The 20,317-nt window shown below is 39.7% G+C and overlaps 1 long non-coding RNA gene across 1 annotated transcript in view; it reads right to left on the reverse strand.

Annotated features, from left to right (window-relative positions):
• Positions 1–1,961: 1,961 nt before the first annotated feature.
• LOC118636487 overlaps positions 1,962–20,317 on the reverse strand; it is a 56,500-nt gene continuing 38,144 nt past the window's right edge. Inside the window, exon 5 of the long non-coding RNA XR_004960659.1 lies at positions 1,962–2,061. This is a non-coding gene — a long non-coding RNA (uncharacterized LOC118636487). The remainder of the gene's footprint in view (positions 2,062–20,317) is intronic.

Here is a 20,317-nt window from a genome sequence, read left to right on the forward strand (position 1 = left end):
TTTGCTAGCCTCCTTCCTGGGCTGGGGAAACTCAGGTAGTGTTAAGTTTTAGACCTCTGGAAAGCTTTAATTTGAGATAATGCTACCTTAATTTCCATCTTGCAAAGAAATCCAACTGGCTTTTGCAGGAAGAAAGCGAGCTCTCATTTACTGAGTGCCTACTGTGTGCCAGAGACTTTAAATTAATTAATCCACTTAATTCTCACCACCCTTCTGTGCTGTGTGCAATTTTTAGAGAAGAAAATCAAAGGGCAAAGTTTTTAAATAGCCTCACCATAGTCATAGAGCTTTAACTGGCAGTTTTATTTTTTCTTTTAAGCCATAGCTCACTTTGTTGAGAGGCAATCAAACAAAATAATTAAGAGTATGAGTTTTGCAGTTAGACAAATCTTGATTTCAGTTCTGGGTTTGCCACTTAAGCTGTTGTGACCCTGGGCAAGTTAGCAGACCTCTATCAGAACCTACATCCTGGAACTAGTGAGAGAATTAAGTGAGATAATCCAGACAAGTGCTAAATACAGTGTTTGACACATACAATAAATGGTTACTGTACCTATTCCTACTATTACTGTTACTATTATTATTGGTATTGCTATTATTGTTACTATTACGGTACCTATGGCTATTATTGCAGCTGCTGTGCCTAACTGGCCTATGCTGCCTCCATACATTAGACAGATGGCTACACTGACTTCATTCAATGCCATTCTAAAGAGCCAAATTCTCCAGCCATAAAAACAAATGAAGAAGTAACAACTGATGGTGAAGCACAGGCCTCAGTAGGCAGGTCCCATGGGTTTTGTTTTGACCACTGAGTCACATAGTGACCAACAATCACACGGAACATTGGCCAGCGCTCCTGTTGTTCCTCAGGGGTAACGGCATAAACAAAATCTCCTGCTTAGCACACAAAAATTCACTACCTGCTGTAAAATGTCCTTAGGGGAAAGGCTTAGGAACCATAATTAGCATTTTTTCTTGATGAAATCATTTTATTTTTCCATTAGGCTTTCCTTTTAACTTCTCACCTACCCAGCTAGTCTTCTAGTATATCTGTAGTGGCAGAGCAGCCACTACAGAAATTATGAAAATGATCTTGAAGAATCAGAAATTAGTCCAGTTGGTGCATCCAGTTCAGGTGTTTGTCAAATGAATATGTGAACAAACTGTCAGGGATTTGTGTGGTCATTCATTGCATTCAAAGCATTGGAATGCAAAATCTAATTTTGTTTTAGGTTTTGGCCTTCTGTTTAGTCCATGGGCTTCGTGTGTGTCAAAAGCAGCAATCCTTATGCTAGAAAAACTTCCCAACTGCTCCTGGCAGTAGTGAGCAATGTGCTAGAGCCCACGTTTTTGCTGGGTTTGGCCTTTTAGCACTCATCACAATTATGGCTATTTATTTTGTGGCTGATTCCTTGATAGGTCCATTATGGAGCACACAAACTGGCAAATAGTGGATACTTGATGAATACCAGTCGAATGAATGAATTAATGAATGAATTAATGAATGAACCAATGCTTAGAAATGATACATATGACAGATTTTAGCTTAGTGCTATTGCACATCCTATTTTCATTTCTGAGATTTGACCTCCCAGGCAGACTGATGAGCATGTCTTACAGTTTGTTGAACTGAATTTAGAAAACACATACACACAAGTGTGAGACTGACTCCATCAGGTAAATTAAAACCCCACCCCCATTAGCTTCAGGGTGTTCACAGGCTCCCTCTGCATTCCCCAGGTGCAGAGTCAGGAAAGTAAGCTGCTTCCTATTTGTCCACACAGTGACTCATCTTGCTTTAATGTTGTTCGGTGTGAGTGGAAATCTGGCTGCTGAGAGAGCCACAGCTGGCAGAGCCACCTCCTAGAAACCAAATGCTCTTGCAGAGCTGACTTACTTCCATCTCCCACAGAGAGGGGCAGATTATCTAAATGCTGATTAAGTCATGAGCTGGTGGTATGGCGACATTTCACTATGAAGCACCACAGATCCAGTGAGCCTCAAATAGATGATGCCTTCTGTAATTTCTTTTCATCTCTCCCACAGGAATAGAGATGGCTATGGGCAGAGAAAAACTTACATTAAAAGTGGTGGTCTAGAAAGGTAAATGTCCCAAGAAACAGGGCTAAGCAGGGGGCAGCTGAATGGAGAGAGCAGTATTATGTGGAGAGCCTTAATACTTTAAGCCTTTAGCAAGGCAACTACTGGTGGGGGAAATTGTACACTCACATGCTCATCAGTCATGCAGGTACAGACTTTAGTGCTCATGAGTACATGAGGACATCTTGTTCCTGACCAAAAAAAAAAAAATTCTAGAAAGGTACCTTTTTTTCCCTCTAAAAGTTCTTCTTTAGCACTGGTCTTACGGCTCTTCTGACTTGACTACAAATAAAAGCCTGGTCAAGAACAATAGACAGCATTGGTGGCCCCACTCAGATTATCTTTTTGGCAAGAGTGCCCAGCCCCCAGCTGCTGTGAGCTGTTGGCTGCTATGAGCTCACAGCTATCCCTTCTCTGGAGGATTGGCCTTAGCTCACAGGAGCAGAGTGTCCACTCCAAGGGTGGTCTGTTCCCAGTTGCCCATAGCCAGTGACTTGCTTCAAGGTGGGACAATTCTGGTGCCATTTATGTCCCAAGAGCCTCCATAGGATTAGACTAAAGCTAAACTCCAGCTGAACGACATCTTTGATTACTTCCTTCCACTGCCCTGTCCTGCTTCCCATCCTTCCTCTCTTCTGAGAATACTCCTTCAATTGAACTTGAACAAGAATCTCCTCTCAGGCAATGCTTCTAGGGTTCAAGACTTAAAATAGTCACTAATACAGCTAACATTCACATAGTTACTACCACATGCCAGGAGTTCTTCTAACTGCTTCACATATATGTCCTCATAAATCTATTCCTGTGAGGTAGATGTTAAAAATATCTCCACTTGGTAGCTGAGACAACTGAGGCACAGAGATGTTAAGTAATTGCATAAAGTTACACAATAAGTGATGGAGCCACGTTTTGAACCCACAAAATCCAATCACAATTACAATTCATACTGATTCTTTTAACTCTCTTTAACATCTGCTTATGTTCCTTTTCTGAAAGCAAATTTAGTTCTCACTCATTCACTCTGTAAGCTTCAATATCCAGGGAATCAGGGACATTTTGAGACTATAATCCTGAAAAACAAATCTCAATAACCAGAATGGTTTCCTGTAGTTGCATCCCCTTCAATCCCAGAAAGCATTACGTAAAGATTAATTTCATACTTGAGCAGATGCTAAGCAGTCTCAACTGATGTGGCTACAGAAAGTATGCTACTTAAGAAAGCATAGGAAAGAGAACTCCAGAGTATAGCCTTTTTCAAATGAAATCCCCTCACAGCATACTTTCAGATAGTCACAGTGGTGGCAGCTGAAAATTGCCCAAGATAGGGGGTTACAGAGGGATAATGCAAAATGACAGAGGCCAGAGCTCTCTGCACTGCTAATTGGTGCAACCACTTTGGAGAACTGTTTGGCAGCATCTACTAAAGTGGGATATACACAAGCCTATCTACTAACATGGGATATACAGAAACCAGAAATTCTATTCCTAGAAATGTAAATGAATGCATTAAGTTCACCAAAAAAAAAAATAATAATAAAGTGTTTAAAACATGTTTAAAGCATTATTGGTTGGAATAGAAAATAGCAAACTACCCAAATACCCATGAAAAGTAGAAAAGAAAAATAAACTGTGGTAGGTGCAAACAATGGATGACAATATGGAAATGGGAATAAATGGACTATAAATATATATATATATGAATTTCACAACCATGACGTTGAATCAAGGAAGCCAGACATAAGGATTCCATAATGGCAGCAGAGTGAATGGAAGCTACAGAGACCATCTCCCAGGACCAAACTGGAATTACAACTAAAATAAAGACAAATCATAGGAAAAAAAGCAACAGAAAAGCACCTTGCAAGGACCATATAACCAGGGTCACTGAACCCAGTTAGACTGCACAGGCGCAAGACGGGGCTGGGAGCCCAGGGATGACAGTGGACTTAGCTGTGAGCAGCGCCCTTGGGGTTAAACTCCCAAGTGGCTCCACAGCATGCAGAGCCAGGACAGATGCTAAAATAGCCACAGCTAATCACCTTGGGCTCCGGCAGAGGGAGGGCAACTGGACTGGAACTGTGTGGGGACACTCGGGATTTAGAGGGCACTCAGAGCATTTGCTGAGTTGCAGCCACACAGGACAGTGGGCATCGTACTCCTTCCCAGGGCTCTGGGGAGAGGCATTGGCCCCTCCCTTGAAGATCCTACCCCACCCAGGTGGGCCATTGAAATGCAAATTGAGGCTCATTAACAACCAGCATCTGACCCACCCTCAGGAAATCCCCTTATGCTGAGCACCTGAGGAAGTTTTCATTCAACGGAGAACCCAAGGCTCTTCATGTAAACACGACTAATAGCCTCCAGGCAAAAAGCTAGAGGATAACTATACCATTCCTGGGCTTACAACTGCCCAGGAAAGTAAGACTTGACAGTGGTGTTTAATGTGGGTCCTTTCATGCTCATCCAAACCAAGGAGAGGGAACCACAAATAGCAGAATTCCAGCACCCACAGGGAAAATTTGGCAGGCTCCAAAGCCCACTATGATAGCCAAAATGGTGAAACAAAGAAACAAATGCCAAGTGAAAGAACAAGAGACCTCTATTGAATTGAGATAAATGAGGTGCAGTTAAGCAACTTAACAGAGCTAGAATTCAGAGTCATGATCTTGAGAAAGCACAACACCATGAGTAAGGACATCACCACCATGAGTAAAGACATAGAAATGTTGAAAATCAACCAACTGGATATTAAAAACCACCAAGAAGAAATGAAGAATGACATGTCAGAAATAAAGAACACATTGAAAGGTCTAAACATCAGAGTAGAGAAAGCTGAGGACCGAATCAATGAATTAGAAGACAGGGTAGAAAAAAATGAACCAATCAGAAAACCAAAATGAAAAAAACAATTAAAAAACAGGAAGAGAGCTTAAAAGAACTATGGGACAACTGGAAACGTAATAATATTTGCATCATAGGCTTCCCCAAAGAAGAAGAAAATGAGCAAGGGTTAGAGAATATACTTGAAGACACAGTGACAGAAAACTTCCCTAATTTGGTGAAGGAAGAAGGCATTCAAGTTCAAGAAGCACAGAAAGCCTCAAGTAAGAAGAACCCACACAGGCCACACTAAGACACATAGTAATTAAAATGCCAAATATTAAAGATAAAGAGAGAATTCTAAGGAAGCAAGAGATAAGCAATAGGTTACCTACAAAGGAACCCCCATAAGGCCCTCAGCTGACTTCTCAACAGAAACACTACAGGCCATAAGGGAATGGCACGAAGTAATCAAGGTCATGGAAAAGAAGTATCTGAATCCAAGACTACTTTACCCAGCAAGACTATCATTCAAAATAAAAGGTCGAATAAAGATCTTCCCAGACCCCCCCCAAAAAAGGATAAGGTAATACATTAGCACCAAACCAGCACAACAAAAAATGTTAAAAGGACTGTTGTAAATAGTAGAAGAAGTAGAAAGAAAAATATAACCACACTAAACAAAAATGGCAATAAATAAGTACATATCAATAATCAACTTAAATGTAAATGGAGTGAATGCTCTGATATAAAGCCACAGAGTAGCTGATTGGATAAGAAATCATGATATATATATATATATATATATATAGTTTATAAGAGACCCACCTCACAACAAAAGACTCACATAGGTTGAAAGTGAAGAGATGAAGAAAAATCTTTCAAGCAAACAAAAATAAAAACAGCTGGGGTAGCAATATTCATATCTGATAAAATAGATTTCAAAATGAAAGCCATAACTAGAGACAAAGAAGGCCACTACATAATATTGAAAGGATCTATCCAACAGGAAGATATAACCTTCATAAACAGATATGCACCCAATATAGGAGCACCAAAATATATTTAAAATCTCCTGGAGGACTTCAAAGGAGAAATCAACAGCAATACAATCACAGCAGGGGACTTCAACTTCCTGCTGACAACACTGGATAGATCCTCTGGACAAAAAATTACCAAGGAAACAGAGACTCTGAATGAAGCACTAGACCAAATGGATTTAATAGATATCTACAGAGAATTACACCCCAAAACTATAGAATTCACATTCTTCTTAAGAACACATGGGACATTCTCAAAGATAAACCACATGTTAGGGCACAAACTAAGTCTCTACAAGTTCAAGAAGATTGAAATCATATCAAGCATCTTCTCAGATCACAATGGCATGCAACTAGAAATCAATTGCAACAAGAACATGCAAAGACATTTGAAAACACAAAGGCCAAATAGCGTGTTATTAAACAATGAATGGATTACCAAGAAGATCAAGGAAGAAATTAAAAACTTCCTGGAAACCAATGAAAATGAACACACAACAACACAAAATCTATGGGATGCAGCAAAAGTAGTTCTGAGAGGGAAGTTCATAGCACTACAGGCCTACGGCAAAAAGCAAAAAAAAAAAAAAAAAAAAAAAATTCTAATAGACTATCTAACCTCACAACTTAAAAAACTAGAAAGCACACAAAAAGAAAACCCCAGAGCAAGTAGAAGGAAGGAAATAGTAAAGATCAGTGCAGAAATAAATGACATGGAGACCAAAAAAACATTTCAAAGGATCAATGAAACAAAGAGCTGATTCTGTGAAAAGATAAACAAGATTAATGGACCCATAGCTAGACTCAACAAGAAACAAAGAGAGAGAATCCACATACACAAAATCGGAAATGAAAGAGGAGAAGTAACAACTGATACCACAGAAATACAAAAGATCATCAACAACTACTATGAACAATTATATGGCAATAAATTTGACAATCTAAGAGAAATGGACAAATTTTTAGAAACACATAGTCTCCCCAAACTGGACTGGGAAGAGACAGAAAACATGAACAGACCAATAACAACTAAGGAAATTAAAGTAGTAATCAAGACTCTCCCAGCAAACAAAAGCCCAGGCCCGGATGCCTTCACAGGGAAGTTTTACCAAACATTCAAAGAAAAACTAACACCCATTCTCCTCAATCTATTTCAAAAATTCAAGAAGAATGAGGACTTCCAAACTCGTTTTATGAAGCCAGCATAATTGTAATTCCAGAACCAGCAAAAGACACTACAGGGAAAGAAAACTACAGGCCAATATCCCTGATGAACATAGATGCCAAAATCCTGAACATAATACTAGCAAATTGGGTCCAGCAATACATTAAAAAAATTATTCACCGTGACCAAGTGGGATACATCCTAGGGATGCAAGGCTCATACAATATTTGCAAATCAATAAATGTGATACACCACATAAATGAATTGAAGAATATAAACCACATGATCATATCAATAGATACTGAAAAAACCATTTGACAAAATCCAGCATCCATTTCTAATAAAAACCCTCAGCCATCTGAGAAAAGAGAGATCATATCTCTGCATAATAAAGGCCATATATGAAAGAGCTACAGCCAACATAATACTTAATGGGCAGAAATTAAAAATGTTTCTCTTAAGAAGAGGAACAAGACATGGATGCCCACTTTTGCCACTCTTATTTAACATAGTACTGAAAGTCTTAGCCACACCAATCAGACATGAAGAAAAAATAAAAGGGATCCAAATTGGAAAGGAGAAATTAAAACTGTCATTATTTGCAGATGACATGATATTATACATAGAAAACCCTAAAGACTCCATCAAAAATCTGCTAGACTTAACAAATGAATTTGGCCAAGTAGCAGGATAGAAAATTAACATCAAGAAATTGATGGCATTCTTATACACCAATGATAAACTCACAGAAAGAGAAACTGAAAAAAATCCCATTTACCATTGCAGCAAAAAAATTAAGATACCTAGGCATAAACTTAACCAAAGAAGTAGAGGACCTATTCTCAGAAAACTACAGGACATTCAAAAAAAAAAAAAAAAAATAGAGGAGGATATAAAAAAGTGGAAGCACATATCTTGTCCATGGATTGGAAGAATTAACATCATTAAAATGTCCATATTACCTAAAGCAATCTAGAGATTCAATGCAATCCCCATCAAAATACGAACGACATACTTCACAGAATTAGAACAAATACTTCACAAGTTCATATGGAATCAAAAAAGACCCTGAATAGCCACAGCAATCATCAAAAAGAAGGACAAAGTAGGTGGGATCACAATACCAGATTTCAGGTTATACTACAAAACTACTGTAATCAAAACAGCCTGGTACTGGCACAAGAACAGGCAGATAGACCAGTGGAACAGAACAGAGAACCCAGAAATAGACCCAAGGCAATATGCTCAATTAATATTTGACAAAGGTGGCAAGAGCATACAGTGGAGTAAAGACAGCCTCTTTAATAAACAATGTTGGGAAAATTGGACAGCTACATGCAAAAAAATGAAACTAGACTTACAACTTACACCATACACAAGAATAAACTCAAAATTCGTAAAAGTCTTAAATGTGACTCATGAAGCCATAAAAATCCTGGAAGAAAATGTAGGCAACAAAATTTAGGACATCATAAGAAGCATAATTTTCACTGATACATCACCTAAGGCAACAGAAACAAAGGAGAAAACGAACACATGGGACTACATCAAACTAAAAAGCTTTTGCACAGCAAAAGAAACAACCATCAAAATGGAAAGGCAACCCACTGTATGGGAGAGCATAATTGCCTATGATACATCAGATAAGAGGTTAATTTTGAAAATATATAGAGTACTCATACAGCTCCACAAAAGGAAGACAAAGAACCCAATTAAAAAATGGGCATAGGAGCTGAATAGACACCTCTCCAAACAGGACATACAAATTGCCAAGAGACATATGAAGAAATGCTCAACATCACTAATCATCAGAGAGATGCAAATTAAAACAACAATGAGGTATCACCTCACACCTGTCAGAATGGTCGCCATCAACAAATTATCAAACAACAAGTGCTGGCAAGAGTGTGGAGAAAATGAGACTCTAGTACACTGCTGGTGGGAATGCACACTGGTGCAGCCACTATGGAAAACACTATGGTGTTACCTCAAAAAATTAAAAATTGAACTGCCGTTTGACCCAGTGATCTCACTTCTAGGAATATACCCTAAGAAGCCTGAAACACCAATCAGAAAGAATATATGTACCCCCATGTTTGTAGCAGAACTATTTACAATAGCTAAGATCTGAAAACAACCCATGTGTCCATCAGTAGAAGAATGGATAAAAAAGCTGTAATACATATACACAATGGAGTACTATGCAGCTGTAAGAAAGAATGATCTCTTATCCTTTGAGACGACATGGAGGGATGTGTAAAGTATTATCCTAAGTAAAACAAGCCAAGCAGAAAAAGACAAAAGCACATGATCTCACTTATTTGTGGAATATAATGAACATAACCGTCTGAGGAATAGGGTAGACCCAGATACGTGGAAGTAGGGTACAGACTGACAACCCTCAGAAGAGGGGGTTGTGGGGGGAGGGAAGAGATAAACCACAGAACTTATATGCATGTATGCATAACCAATAAACATGAACAATAAACCGGGGATGGGGTGGGGGGGATGGGGCGGAGGGTGTCAATGGGGTAAAAAAGGATAAACATCTGTAAGAAAAATAAAATAAAAAAAGGAAGCTAGCCCTGGCCAGTTTGGCTCAGCGGTTAGAGCGTCGGCCTGCGGTCCGGAGAGACCCGGGTTTGGTTCCCGCTAAGGGCACGTACCTTGGTTGCAGTTTGTCCCCGGCCCTGGTTGGTCGTGCGGGTGGCAGCCACTCGATGTGTCCCTTTCACATCGATGTTTCTCTCTCTCTCTCTCTCTCTCTCTCTCTCTCTCTCTCTCTCTCTCTCTCTCTTCCTCTCTCTCCCTCCCACTCTATCTGTACAAAAAATGGAAAAAATGTCCTCAGGTGAGGATGAAAAACAAAAACAAAAACAAAAACAAACAAAAAAAAGAAGCTAGACACAAAAGAGCATAGACTACAATATTCTATTTACAGTAGTACCCCCTTATCCATGGGAGACATGTTTCAAGACTGTTGGTGGATTCCTAAAACCAAGGATAGTACCAATTCCTCCATATACAATGTTTTTTTACTATACATACATATACTTTACAGCTTCTGTCTGACATATTCTAATTATCAGTATCACTACTCTTGTACTTTGGGGCCATTATTAAGTAAAATAAGAGTTACTTGAACATAAACACTGCAGTACTATGACAATCTATCTGATAACCAAGAGACTTAACAAGTTGGTAGCGTATACAGTGTGGATACACTGAACAAAGTGATGATTTGCATACTAGGCAGGATGCAGTGAGACAGTGGGAGATTTCATCATGCTACTCAGAACAGTGCACAATTTAAAACTTATAAATTGTTTATTTTTGAATTTTCCATTTAATGTTTTCAGCCTGCATTTACTACAGATAACTGAAACTGCGAAAAGGGAAACCATAGATAAGGGGAACTATTGTATATTAAGTTCAAAGATAGACAAAACTGATCTATTGTGTTAGAAGACAAAATAGTGGTTAACTTTGGTGTGAGAGGTGACTAGAAGTGGCCATGAAGGATCTTCTAGAATGCTGGTCATATTTGTTTCATGACCTGGGTGCTGAATTCATGAGTGTGTTAATTTTTGCAAATCCATCGAACTGTACACTTATGATTTGTGCACCTCCTGTATGAGTACTATATTTCACTAAAAACCTCAAAACGTGATAGAAGCCAATTTTGTTCAATGAAAAGGAGAGCCTCCCCCCCTGTAGACTAGCTATCTTTCTTTTTTTTCCAGAAGGAAAGTTATTTCAATGAAGACCAAAGCACTTTTCTTACTCAGTGACCACACTTGTAAGTTCAAATTCCCCAGGGACATATTAGGTTGATCTCTCAAAGATCTCTTCTTATTTCTCATATTCTTCCCTGCACTAAATTTTGAATGTTTTCTGCATTCCAAAGAACCAGACATAGGCCATTTACTTTGATACTGGAAAACAGTCAAACGAGGCATTCATTAACCACCAGAATAAAAAATCTCTGTCCGCCCCATCCATGTTTACCCAGGGTATGGTTGATGATGGCAATAAATGAGCAGGGCAGGGGAGGCTGTGTCATATGGAACCAGTCAATGCCCAAGCTAATGGCTGCCTTTGGCATCTCCTCCAGGGACCATCTATTCCAATGGCGTTTCTTACCACCACTTCTTCAATGCAATGAGTGAACAACATCAAAGAAACAATCTAGCTTACAATAACCTCATCAACTTATTTCAACATACAACCAGGTCCCTGATGTAGAAATATCAGATTTCTAGGTCTCTTCAACATCTGTTTCTGGCAATTGCAATGTGTTATCTTTTATCACTGCAAAAAGCAGCTCATGAGTCGGCATGCCATTTTATTAAAAAACAAAAAAAACAAGTAGAGGAATGCTTTCTGAGAAATTATCTGTGACTTCACCCAGGAGAAGCTAAATAAATACTGCCGCATTGCTACATGAAAGGCCTTTCTCCTGTTAAGCATGAGGATAGAGGGTCACATTTGAGAGAAAAAAAAATGAATGTATAGTAATTATTTGTTATAAATTACCCCTGTCATTTGCCTGAAGGGGGGATGTCTATTTATTCATTTGTTTGCTTCACAAACATTTATTGAACACCTACTATGGGTCAAGCATTGTGCTAGGTGCTGAGGACATGTTAGTGAATTAGACAAAGACTCTATTTAATAGGAACTTAAAATCCCTCATGAATGATCTAAGTGCAACAGAACAAAGTTCTGTGCCAGGACCATGCTCCTCCAACAAAACTTGGATCTTCTTTAGAAACACAGGTCTGCTTCTCAGTCTCCCTGCCACCCAATATTCCCCACTCACAGCTGTTGCTGTTCAAGTGCTTCTCAAACTTTTCCCTCAAGGCATACCTGTGGATGCAAGCAAAGATGGAGCATATTTGTAATAGAAGGTCTGAAGGATCTGATCCCTGTCAACCTTTTTACCCTCATCTCTTATGACCCTCCCTCTTCCATATCATTCACATTCTAACTCACACTGGTCATTCTTTTGATCCTCAAATGTGTCAAGATATTGACCACCTTAGGACCTTTCTGCCAGCTGTTCTACCACCCTAGATTCTCTTTACCCAGATCTTCTCAAAAAGTAGTTTAAAAAATATCTTCTTGTTACTGAAATACCAACTTCAATACTACCAATTAGTGAGGACTTTCCTAACCATTACCTAAAATAACTACCATCTCATCACTCCCCATCACATTATCTTGGTGTTTCCTGGTCAGTAGATATATGTATTGCCTGTCTCCCTGGTCCCCATAGAATGTAAATGCAATAACATAGGAACCTAAGCTATCTGGTTCACCACTGTGTTTCCAGCACCAAGATCAGTGCCTGACACATACTAGGCACTCAATACATATTCTTGAGCACTTTGATGAGCAAAAGAATGAATGAAAATATTAAAACAATATAAAACTCCAACAATTGGAGATCTATTAAAAATTACGGTATATCTCTACAAATGGACTCCCATCTATGCAATAAAACTGGTGTTGATGCTTAGTGTATTTCAAACTGCACCTTGTAATCTATATGTGGGTTATGTAATCAACTAATGAATCACATATACACTATTTTATTATAATATGGAATAGAAAAATATGAATGCACCATATATACGAAGACGAAGTGTTAGGCAGTTATACATACAATTGGGTGTGTGTGTGTATATGTGTGTGTGTGTGTTCACCGAGTAGCAAAGTGAATATATTTTTTACTATGGATCATGGATAAGGCATTTGAAAATCACTGTTGTATAAGATTGAAGACAAGAAAATATATTCAGAATACTTTAAATAGAAAAAAATGGGCTGCAAAAAACTAAATGCAGCATATATTAAATTGAAACATTATTAGCTTTAGAAACCATAGACAGGCATAGAAAGCCAACTGGAAAAAATATTAGTCAAAATGTTGAGTAGATTTTTCTGGATGATTTTGTTTTCTTTCTTCTTCTTCTTTTTTTTAATGCATTTTTGTTCACTACATTATCTGCATTGACCATGTAATTTTTTTAATGTAAGTTATTTCTAAAAGACACTGCCCCTGGAGCTGCAGATTGCCAAGGATGAGACTTTTCACTCCTACTATGAAGAAAGGGACTACCCCATCATGAGGCTGCTCCTGGAGTCCGTTCTGTGGAGGTCCAGCTCCTGGAGAGGCCAGACCACCAGCTGGTCCTGGTGCTGCATCAGTGCCGGGCCGCCTCCAGTGCCAACACCTTCCAGCAGCCCCAGTGGCCCACCCTGTCAGATGGGTATCCTTTCAAGGGCCACTGCCACATGACCCTAACGGTAGCCTTGGACAGGGCTAAACTGCTCTTCCCAGTTTATTACCAGCACTTCACTGTGGCCACCTTTGCATTCCTGCACTCTGGCTCCCAGACAGCCCTTGGGGGAATGGTTTACTTCTTCTGCAGAGCCTCTGCCTACTTCCTGTCAGGGCTGGAGACATGCTCCACTACCTGTGGCTTTGGGACTGCAAGACAGCAACAATCCTTGAGTCACTGTAATTACTTTGTTAAACCACAGAACATTGTGACCTCTCAAGGGCCAATGGGCTTTGTGGATTCTTACAGGCTACACTAGGAACTCCAACCTGAGGCCTCTCCTCTGGGTGGTCCTTTTGCTGGTGGCTGCTGCCTTGGTCCTAGGGAGTCAGGCCCATGCCCAGAGGCTCCAGGAAGGCAGCAGAGGGGGAATGGGCTCAATAAACCACGGTTTCAACCTAAAAAAAAAACTTTTCTTTAATACAGGTTTTACTGCTATTATTATCATTATTATCAATATTATTATTATTGCTTAGTTTTGGACAATACTGTGACCAAATCACTTTCATGCTGTGTCCTCTGATTCTAATTTTCCTCCTCTCCCCACCACCCAGAGCAAAATTCCCTCTACCACTCTCCATGTATTGGCCCTGGTGTTCTATTCCAAGAAAGCTCCTGACTTATCTCTCTTGTGTTTGAAGCACCTCAGAATTACTTACTTATTCAGAATTAATTAAAGACGTTCTACTTAGCCTAGTTGAACCCAAAGAAATACCAGGAGAACACCATTTTCAGGCAAGACAAAGAAGCAAATATGGTTATAACAGAATTTGAAGCACAATAGAGTTATTTTTATTAATCACACAAAGCCATAGCATTAGATTCTCTGAGAATTAACAGCTATTTGAGGTTAGAGAATGGTAGATCTGGAGAACAATGGATTCACCATTTCATCTTAAAAGCCAAAGTCTTTTTAGTTTAAGCCTGTAGTCCTCAGAGGGGCTGGGTTGGCTGAGCTCACAACATTAAACCTGTTGCCTACAAGTTGATATCTGGATATTTGTATTGTACACTGCAATGGGCAGCCTCACAAGAGAATAAGATTCCCATCATTGAAAGCATGTAAGCAGGCTATGAATGGCCGTCAACAAGGGTTATTGTAGTGAGAATTCCTGCACTGGGAAACTGTCGGGGGGCAGGGGGTGCATGCACACATACATATAATACAAGTTTAGGAAAACAAGAGAGAGTATAAAGTTGAGGGAGAAGTTTTGATTTTTGTTGACTTTACATTGGACCCTCCCCCAATCCCAACTCACACTCCTCCCAAATTACAAACCACAGGTTGAGTTACCTTTTAGAGAGGTAGCACTTAGTAAAAGTGGATACTAGAACAGAATGGCAGCTATCTGGGAGAAAATGCAAGTTATCAGTAACAGGAATAAAAGGAGAGTTGGGACAGCTGGCTTACCCTGCTGCCTTTTCACCTTTTCTCTACTTTCTAAACTAACTTTCTGGCTGCCCTGTTGGCAGGTGTGAACTAGAAAAGGCTGCGTGTGGTGCAAAGTGAAGACCAGCCCCAACGCCTCCCTTAGTCAGTCATGGGCTGTGTGCAGAGAGACAGCTCACAAAGCCAGGCAGCCTGAGAATGGGACTCCCTGGCTAGAAAGCTTTGGTGCAACAGTGATCTGTCAAGGAAAGAGCCAGTGACTGCTTTCAGAAGCCCCACACTTGAAATCCCAGGGATTGATTGGTACAATGAGTTCTTTGCATTGCCCAGAGAGTTCAAAAGAGAGGCTCTTAGGGCAAGGGGGGGGGGGGAGTGTCAAGTGTAGTTTCATTTCACAATCATAAAAGCAAGATGGCATCTATTTCTGAAATTTGCTTTGGATGCCCAGAATTTCAATTTAGGGCCTCTTTAGCGAAAGGCAGCAGGAGGGGAGGTAGAGAGTGAAGAACTGGATTGGAGGGATGGTGATAGGCTGTTCTCAGACAAAGATGGAAGATCTTTCATAGTTTTGGTGCACTATATAAATTAGAAATTTATCCTCCTCTCCTAGTGAACAGGAGCAGACTCCTTCCTTCCCAAACTTTAGCCTGGGAGGGGGTTTTAATCATTAGCTTCAATTTAATAATAAATCACAAACACAGCTTTGTGGTGGGGGGGTGTTTGTTTTCCTGAGCTAGTAGTAAGAGACTGGGTGTGTATGTATGTGTGTGTATGAGGTGGAGCACAGTGTAAAAAGAAAATAGATAGTCCATTAATTCCCCAAATATATCTTAAAAGCAGTCTCATTAAACCTTATGAATAAAAACCATTTAATTAACAAACTCTTTCTCAGAGGCTCATAGCTTCTACAGTGAACGATGGAAGAAAAACCTTGACAACAGTGTCCAGGTGGGTTTATATGCTCTGTCCAGGAATGTGAGCCAGTGTGCTAGGTCTCAGAAGCTAGGCATAAAAATTCATAGAATACAATACTGCTTACATCTCTAATTCCACACCCAAGCTATATCAAAGCAAGCCAAGTTCAAATGATTACCCCAAATTTGGGGGGCAACACAGATAATCAGGTAATTGGTTAATTCCAGGCTAGAAAAAACAAACAATTTTTCCTCATTTACTCAGATGACACAGCCTAAATGGACATTTTCCCTATTTTCACATAATTATAACTATATAGACTTTGTCTTAGTAATAGCTCCTTGCTGTCTATTTTAAAAATTCTTTCATGTGCGTTCAAAGTTTCATTTTTGGTGGCTTAACTTTTTTCACTAGTTTTTAAATTGATGGACTTTTATTAACACAGATTTATTGTAATTAGAGTGAGGATTGTTAGGACGTTTTCTTTTGTAACTACAGATATATTCAATACATTGTTCTTAACTAATAGATACTGCATCATTCATCTGTATTCTGTTTTGTGTCTATTTTCTGTCCAACACAGGACTCTACCCACAAAACAAAATACATATTCCTAAATTATGTTAATGACAGTCCTGACTTTATGTAAATAAACAGAAAAAGTATCCAAGCCATGTCTTATACTTCGGTAGGTTCCCAGTGTCCATTGCAGTTCTTCATGCAGAGCTTCTTCCTAATAAATATTTGTTAAATTGAATGCAAGAGATTTCATGAGTTCCAAGCCACTTGTGAGTCACCAACTAATTGACAGTCATGACCTGGGATATAAACAGAACTAGGCCAATAGGGACTGTGACGCCATCTTCTTTTCATACCAAGATTCCTCCAAGTGGATCCACCAACCCCCAGCATCAGAATTACTGAAGTGTTTGCTCAAAATCAGATCCTTGGGCCTTTCCCTTAGCAAATCAGAATTTAGGGGGTGGAGCCCAAGATACTGGATGCTAAGTTGGAATTTTGTTCCATTCCCTTCACTGGGCAAGTGCTTAGGAGAAAATGCTACTTCTATTACAAACTTGAACCCAAACAGAGTGAATCTCATTAAATCTAAAACACTGTCAGTTGCCCGATGCAGAGTTATCTTCTGAGATATCCTGAGAAGAAAAATAAAGCTGCCAACCACATTCTTGTTACTCCACTGGCTATATGAGGCATCCTTACTTCACTGGTGGGGGAGGGGTGTTTGAAAATTTCTGAAATGTGGAATCGGCTTCCTGCTCTCCCCAAAGCTTATTAACCCTTAACTGCCACCTGTGTGTGTGTATGTGTGTGTGTGTGTGTGTGTAAGAGAGAGAGAGAGGTAAAGAGAGAGAGAGAATGAGTGTGTGTGTGTGTGTGTGTGTGTGTGTGTGTGTGCGTGAGGCCTGAGCTATCTCTGCTATATATAAATAGGTCCATTGGATCTTTATTTTTCATTATTTTGTTCTGATTTTTTGGTTTGTTTTCTAAGGAACTGTAATGAACAAATGCCAGGATTTTATTGTCAAATAAAGATGTTGTATGCGAGAGAGAGAGAGAAAAAGAGAGAGAGAGAGAACAATTGTAAAGAGGCCAGAGGAAAGCTTGATTAAAGGATGGACAAATAGCTCATATAAGAAAATTCTAAAAGGAAATCCCCTAAATAGAAGGCTTCAAAGTTTAGGAAGCGTCTATAAGCACACAAGCACACAAAGGAATGCAGCTTTAGGGGGATATCTAGGCAGATACACTGCTCTAACTTTGTGTTTCCGGAAGACAAGAAGGGCATGCTATGCTGGAAAACCTCAAAGGTCCCCTCACTCCACCACCAGCAGGCTCTATATAACATCTGCAAGGACTGAGCCAAGAGTGCAAATTGAGGCCTACATGTCATGTGTCTGAATGCTTAAAAATTATATATCAAGCTAACAAAAGTTTAATTTAAAAAGTTTCTTTCCTCCTATCATGATAAACTGCCATAGCAGCTTGGAAGGCCAGGTGTGATTTTAGGATTTGGGGGCTCATTGGAGTTTCATACTAGAATTTGGAGGAGCATAGATTTGGCACTCAGCCATTCTCCTTTTCCCCACCTGCATGTCCATGCTGCACTGAGTTGCCATGGGCACATGGATATGGATATTTCAGCCTCATTACCAAGCTTCTTCCACAGACCTCCCTGCTTTCATCCTCCAAGCATCCACACCTGGCCACCCCTCAGGCCTAGAGGAAAGCATACTGGCTGTATAATCAGTGTGGGCCCTGGAAGCAGGCTCAGGATTTTGGGGAAGGAAATATAGGGGCGGAGCTGTCCGGAGAGTGTTCTAGAAGGAGGGCATATTCTGAGTAGGCACATCCCTCTTGGCCCTTCAGAATTTTGCTTGGTGAAGTAGGGAATGGCCAGAGGAGAGGGGCTCTATAACAGTGCTTCTCAAATGTTATTGCGTACTTAAATCACAAGAGTACTTGTTCAAATGCAGGTTATGATTCCTTAAGTCTGGAGTTGTGCTCAAGAGTTCTTATTTCTAACAAGTTTCCGGATGATGTCGATGCTGCTGGTCCATGGGCCACACTTTCAGTAGCAAGGGTCTAAAGCCCCAGGACCAAGGACAGACATCTCTCGAGTTCTGGTCTTAGGATGGATGGTACTTCCCATCTCTGGGACTAAGAGATGTTTAATGAACTCTTCACGGAAGAGAAAGGAAGAAAGGAGGAAAGAAGAAAAGGGATAAAGGAAGGGAAGAGGGAGGAGGGAAAGGTGGAAGAGAAGAGGGGAAAAGGGAAAGGGGAAAATCTTTCTTAGAACTAGAAATCATTTGTGTTAGTACAGGAGTTTGTGTTCACTGTAACTTGCTTGATATCACCAGCCTTTTACACATTTATGTTTAACTCTTTTCCCCTTGTTTGTTTGTCCTCTGATTTTCTAAGTTCCACAAGGACAGTGACTAAGTATTTTAGTCTGTTCTTTGCCTAACTCACTTTCAGCAAGCCTAGACTGAAACTCAGGATCTTTGCTCACAGTCCTGGAATCTCCCCCCAACACCCCGGTGTCTGCTAAATAGAGGAAACGTTAATTTGGAGAGTCTGTGAATCTTCTGGAAATTTCCATATCACTGAAGTGTCAGAAAGTCAGTTCGCATTCCCTCTGTACCCTTTAGTTATTAAATCATAAACTTTAATTTAAGGCATTTAAAGGGCCCAAAGGAATTTTAATTTGATGTGAATGACTTTCAAATCTGAATAAAAATCAGATCATATAAAACTGTGCAATCTCTATTACTTTTAAATAATAGAAGAAATTTAAAAATAATCAACACCCAGTGTAAGACTGCTGTATAATTCCATCAAACCTTTATTTTCTGGGCTAATGAAGGAATAAGTAAGGGAAGTAATTCAAAATCATTTGTATGTGACTATGCATAAGATGGACAATTTTACTTCTGTGTTACTTAAGTGTATGTTTAAATTAATAACATTCTTTAAGGAAAGGACAGCTGTTGCAGCATAGTCCAGGCAATGCCTGGGTGGTATTAGCCTATGGCCTTTAACATTAAAATGCAAACCAAGAGGTGAGTGTTCATGAAGCTCATCAGAAGACAACCCCCTTTGTCAAAACTAATGGCTTGCTATATAGATGCATCAGAATGTATTACCCTACACCGGCTTTGGCAGCAAATGTGAGGTGACCACCCACTGAGAAGAGTTTGGAATATTTGGGGGACAGGAAGAGCTGTTTACTGTGCAAAAATATTTGCACAATTACCTATCAGAGTGCTGTCAGAGAACACACAGACACCATTGTTGTCATGCACCCTGGCAGAGTCCTTCAGAGAAAAACATCTCTCACATTAAAAACACCTTAGAGCACCAGACACAGGGAACCACTGGATCCAAAGAGTGAATGAGGCCAACCTAGACTGAGCTCAGTTACATGGGAAAGATCACCCCATGACTTGGGCTTACTGGTCGAAGAATAGTGGTTCTCAAATGTTAGCAGGCATCAAAATCACCTGTCAGTTTTGTGAAAACACAGGTGGTACCTAAAATTTCACTGTTAGAGATCTGCTCCTTTTGCTTGATCCCATTTAAAAGGTCACTGTTAAAATATAAAAACATCTTGGAACAGTCTAACCTCATCAACCACTACAGTGCAAGGCTTCTCAAACTTGAGCCACTGAAAACCACGTAAGAAGTACTAAAATGCTGCTTCCTGGGCCTTACCCCAATGATTTTGGTTTAATTAGTTAAGGTGAAGACCAGGAATTAATAATTTTCCACAGTTCCCTTGGGTGACTATAATTAACTTAAGTTTTAAATGCACTGCTTTAGCAGAAATTAAACAAGGTAATGCCTTGGTCAGATCCCAGGAGTGGGGAACTGGGTGCTGAAATTTGCATGCAGTAAGACCAAAAAGTGGTAGAAACATTGACTGCTTCCCAGTTTTACTCAGGCATAACCTTTGTTACATATCCATGTAGATTTGAAGAAACTCTATTCTCAACTGGGACACTTGCATTGACTG

This window comes from Molossus molossus, unplaced genomic scaffold, assembly GCF_014108415.1.
Source record: "Molossus molossus isolate mMolMol1 unplaced genomic scaffold, mMolMol1.p scaffold_m16_p_2, whole genome shotgun sequence".
Lineage (NCBI taxonomy): Eukaryota > Metazoa > Chordata > Mammalia > Chiroptera > Molossidae > Molossus > Molossus molossus.